The sequence below is a fragment of the Coloeus monedula genome, assembly GCF_965178545.1.
Source record: "Coloeus monedula genome assembly, chromosome: 15".
NCBI classification, from domain to species: Eukaryota; Metazoa; Chordata; class Aves; order Passeriformes; family Corvidae; genus Coloeus; species Coloeus monedula.
Genome location: NC_138795.1, coordinates 522,977 through 528,735, shown reverse-complemented (window position 1 = coordinate 528,735; position 5,759 = coordinate 522,977).

The window sequence follows — 5,759 nt, the reverse complement described above, 5'->3', positions numbered from 1 at the left end:
CCGGGTACCCCGCGCCTGCCTTCCTCGCCACACCTGCTCCTCTCCCTGCATCATCCCCCACTGCTCCCAGGGCCCGGTGTTCCGTGCCCCCACGCTGCTGGCACCCTCAGGACCTGCGAGTCTGGGACTTGCAGAGAACTGTGGAACCTCTGAGGGACCCCCCTGCCCCAGGGCTGCTCGAGCACAGGGAGATGTGGCAGGGGTCTGTGGCCTCCACAGAACTGACATTGCCCAGGGTTGCTGCCTGTACGGCACGACAGGAGCAGGGGAGGGGAGGAAAGTGTGCAGGTATCAGAAAGAGTTACATTTGTTTTGATCTCCTCAGGGCTGCAGGAAAGCCCACAGAGATCAAACACTGTCTCAGTATCTGCCTGTCTCAGGATAAAGAAACCATAAATCAGAATCAGTCAGCTCCTGGCTGATGGTTCACACTGCCTTTGAGGGGAGGGGGTCACTCAGATTTTTTGTTAGGGTGGTTGCTCGCTTGCTTTTTTCATTGGTTTTAGCCCAGGAATTTTAACACAGAAGTCTAAAAGGTGATTTGGAGGGGAAAGAACCAATGCAAAAGGGCTTTGCCATCACTGCAGTCACCCAGGCTCTGCAGTGAGGGCACTGAATCTCCCTTCTCCTCGTGGCTTGTTTTCCTCTGATCACCTGTCAGCTACCTCCTGCCCATGAGCTCCTTCCAGCCCCTTCCCAGCACCCGCCCACTCAGATGTGGCTGTTGTAAATATCTTAAGTGGAATTCATGGGTTTCAGCCTACATTCAGATGCATGAAACGTTGTCTACGTAACAGAAAGCAGAATTCAGAGTTCACCATGCCCCAGACCCCTCTCTGCCCTGGCAGCACCAGCTCTGGCTTCCAGCTTACCAATCCAAGCATTCTCCTGTGAATCCTGGGAAAGCCAGCAGAGCCATGCTGGCTCACAGCTGTGCCTGCTCTCCCTCAAACCTCTGCACAACAGGTTTTGGTTTCCATACTTAGTTTTCATTGCTGGTTTATCCATCAGCAGGTCCCACCCCAGCTGCAGGCACTGGCCCCCCACTCTCCTGACAGTGGGAACTGCGCTCCCTCCAAAACTGCCGTGAAATCCCATCTGTGGTTACCTGCACACAAGCCCAGGGAAGGAGCTCCAGTGCCAGTGGAAACTCTCTGAGGCCCTGGTACAGCCTCAGAGAAAGACATTATTTCCTGAAACTACACAAAGGGAATGGATTAAACAATTCAGTATGCCACAACCCCTGGACCTTCCCTCTTCCAGATTCCCTCTGTTTGTGGAGCAGGAAAGCTGGGTCTGCCTGCGGGGATTTTCAGCAACCTTCAAGGCACAGATCTGTTCTCACTCTGTGCTCTCTGTCAGTATTCCAGCTCCTGCAGAAACACCCTAACAAGCTGAAAACATGCTGTGTACCCAGGTATAAAAGGTGGCAGCAGCTGCAAAAACAAGGGTGAGTCCAACTCAGCAATGCCACCTCAGAGACAGCTGAATACCTCGGGGGAGACGTGCTGGTCCTTTGCTGAGGACTCCTGTCATCCTTTTAAAGCTGAACCAGAAAGCAGCTGGCTCTATCGCTGAGACACATCCACATATCCCAGCACTCAGAAGTGGACAGACTTGCACTCAGTGTGTCCAGGACCAGCCCGAGCAGTGCCTCTCAGTGCTGGATAGAAGGGGAAGGAGCCTAATGCACCTCAGCAGCTCTTCCCTGCACTTTGACACTGCAGCGAGAGGCAGCCACGAGCCCCCGGCCCCAGGGCTCCATGTCCCTGAGAGCGCTGGCCCCAGAGGAGATTTGTCCTCCACCTGCCACAGGAAAGGTGGAATGATGATGTTCAGTCTCAGGAGGGAATTCTGCAAGGAATTCCGCAGGGCTGTTCCGGTGGTGACTGGCTCCAGCGCTGCTGCACACTGTTCTCCTGGGAGCCTACAGTCCACAGGGATGAGTCCCTGCTCAGTGATCACAAGGATCTAATGGCCCCATGGTCAGAAAAGAGGAGCCATTCAGCATCAGACCTGCTCAGGTGTCACCAGCCCAGGGGATGGCCAAGCTGCACTTGGGCAGGGACAGCTCCCCAGAGGAGGGGCCGGGGACACTCAGTGTCCCCCAGCATGACCCTGCTGCGATCTGGTTCCTACTCCTCTTCCAGTTGCTGAGCCTCCGACAGCCATTCCCAAGGGTCTTCCCTACACCCATGTGGGCTTTTGCATGGAAGTCAAGAGGATTTTATTATAATTTTCTTAACATGCGCACATGATTCCAAGAACCTGCAGCTTTAGAAACTGAGTATCCCTATCCTGGTAAGCTGAGAGTGACCCCAGTGTGCAGGATGCCAGGAATTCACTCCTCTCACTCCCCTGACAGTCCCGCTCTGCTCTCAGTAAAGGTCCATTTTCTAAAACAAACATCAGAAATCCCCTGTCAGGGTATGTGACCTCCCACTTTTCACCCACGCTGTATCTTTAGTCCCAGGTGTTTCAATGAACACTTGTGTCCAACAGTTTTATTTCCTAATTTCACCCTGTTTAATTTTTCACAAGCCACCAAAGCAGAACAAGAACTGCTACAACTCCAAGCCTCTCCTCTAAATTCAGAACCCCCAGGAAATTATGTGGAGAAAAGGGATCTGGAATGAGCAGGCTTTGCTATCCAGCCCCTGGTTCCTCCAGCTGCAGCCAGCCTGGGATAGTGGGGGGCCCATCAGCCCCTCCCTCCCTCTGGGAACTAGGAATGCAAACACTGGCTCCAAAACGTTTTAGTTGGAAACACCAGAGCAGCCTGGGAGTGTGTAAAATCACTCATCTACCATGCTTAGGAGGTTTATTCATTGCCCAACAGTCACTGCAGTTCGTTCGTGCAACGGCATGTTTGAAATGCAATCACAGCTTAAGACTTTTCAGGCTTTTTGTCATAAACTTCGGTATCTGTCTCATTTAAAAAGTAATATTTCCATATATTCATGAAACCAGTGTTTAGAACCCCAAACTGTTCATGAAGCAATGGGGGCAAAGTCCATGGGAGGTCCTCAGGCTGATCCCTTTGCACGTGTTCCCAATGGGAAGTGGTGATGGATGAGACACTGCCTGGGGACCAGCACACGAGGGACCCCTCAGTGTCAGGGTGAGGAGGACTGTAAGGGTAATGAAGGGGGGGGAAAAGATCTATTTACGCCAAAGTTACAGCCAAATAGATCTTAAAGGCAGAAGGGGTCAACAAAAGTTCCCTGATCCTTTGCATGACGAAGCAGGGAGTTCCAGTGAAATGTTACAGCCAGGTCACCATCAGTGAGAAACCATAAATTACTATTTTTACATATATATCTTAGAAACAGTAGGATGTATAACCTTTGCTTAGTTGGTGATGGGTAGGAGGAATAAATCAAGTATGTTTAGTTTATTGTTCAGAGACACTTGTACAAATTCAGGGATGCTGAATATTTTTTCCATGAAGTAAAGTTCATTTTTTTAAAAGGTGTTTTCAATTTAAGGCACTATTTGGGAGAAAAGTCAATAAACAAGAAGAGATTAGTTTCCTGTTTTGTATTAATCCTCAAGCTATTTATTTTGTATTTCTGTAAAAAAAAAAAAAAAGGTTTAAAGACATTTTAAGTTTTCAGAAGTTTATTCATCTAAGTTTATAGCACTAATATTTAGATCTGTAGCCTGTAGATAATTAATTAATTGGGGCTGAATGGATTACAGCCCCTCAGGCACTGGAAGCACTGGGGGGGGGGGGGGGGGGGGGGGGTGGGCACTGGGGAAACACAGGGATCAGGAAAGCTTAGCCACCCACTGTGTGAGACACCAGGCCATGGGAGCTGCTGTGGCACCATTAAAACTTTTTGCATGAAAAAGACCAAAAATGTTTCTTTTCACTTTCTTATTTCAGATTTTGCCTGTTGGGAACAGATGGCAAGGGAGGGAGGTTACCTGGGAGAGGGGGGCTACCTGATTCCAGGGCTGGGAACACAGACTCTGCTCTCTTGCTCATGGCCAGGTTCCAGCTCAAGCTCCTGGTGCTATTTTTGAGGCTCTTTGCACCCAGCAGGAACCTACAATCAAACTACAGCAAATAAATCTGCATGAAATTTTCAGCTCACAAGTCCCAGCTGAAGATGGCAATTTAGGGTCACACTCTCAAAGCCACCACTGGAACAGGAGGAAACTGCTGTGATGCAAGATCTGGGCATCGTAGCCAGGTTTAACTTCTCAAAGAGCCTGAGCAGCAGCAGAGACAGAGACTGCTGTAAAATACTCCTGCACTTTATTTTTAAAAACCAGGCGTTTTGGGTGGTGGGTGGTGAAGGAGAAGGATGGGATGGATGAAAGGAACCATGACTCAGGCTCCCTTGCAGGCAGGTTTTTAACAAGACACCCCCAGTGTGGGGCAGCATTCCTGCAGGCTGGGACAGCCCACGGCTCCTGGGCCCCCTGCCCAGCCCCCAGGAGCTCTGTCTGGTGTCACTGAGGGTCCTTGGGCACAGCGAGGAGGGTTCACACACAGCACACCCAAGGATCAGCTCTGTACATCCCACCCAGAGGGAGCTCCTGGGCCTGAGCCAGTGACCCTGTGCTGCAGGAGCTCAGTGCAGCCCCTGCCCCAGCCCCTGCCCAGGCCATGGCCCCCGTGCTCAGCCAGGCAGCACCACAGACCACCCACCATCCCACCAGCACCCCAGGGCTCAGCCCTGGCAGAACAAAACCCACAGAACTGTTTTCAGAGAGCACCAACACAAATCAGCTGATGATTTTCTCCTCTTCACACATTTTGAAAGACACAAAAGAAACCTGGAGGGAAGTGACATGACCCCTGCCCAAAAATACCATTTTGCTTTACTATGTACCTGTTCCCTTTCAATGCTGCTTGCTCCCACTTCAAAGGTCAGGACAGATTTTTCCAGGGTGGGAGGTTTTGGTTGGGTGCTGGGGATGTCCCTCCCTGGGCTCCTGAGCCCCAGCAGGTCTGAGCACTGACCATGGGACAGGATGGGGGCACTGGGGGGAGCACACAGGAATAGGGGAAAGGGGGAGGCTGAGGAGGCCCCCAGCTCAATCACACTAATCAGATGGAGCCAAAGTCCAGCTCTGCCCCTGACAGTGCAGGAGCTGATCTGTACAGAGATCCACAACCACAGAAACAGACCCTTCCAAAGCCCCCTCCCCACAGATCTCCCCAGCCCAGCAGCCCCTGCTCATGATGATGCTGCTGCTGCTCCCCACTGCAGTGGGAAATAATTCCCCCAGGTCACACCCTCCCTCTGACTCAACAAGGTTCTCTGAGGAGGAACTGCTGCTGCTTTAAACAAAACACAGGTTGTGGATGCTCCACTGGTGTCACACAAGAATTCTCTCTTCTGCCTGCAAAGTCTACAGGGATTAATAAACTGATCTGGACTGAATTCCAGAGCAAGAAATTCCTCCCCAAGGCTCTTTGCAGAGAGACATGTCACAGGGTGATATGCAACAGCGAGCATTCCTCTCTCCCAGCTGTTTGACTTTTATATAGAACAATTATTTTATCTATCAGATTACTTGCAGTGTCAGCCAAGGATGGGGCTTCTCACTCTGCTCCCTACTTGAGGCCAGGAGTGAAAAGAAGTCCCATCTTGAGGCAGTACCCAGGAAAGAATAAATAGTGGAGAATTTCCAGGGTACCTGTTTCTTTTCAAGAGAAGCCAAAGCACCAGAGGAAAATAATTTTATTAAACCCCTGTTTAAAAGAGCAGGGGCAACACCCATGAGAACTCAGGTTGGTTGGG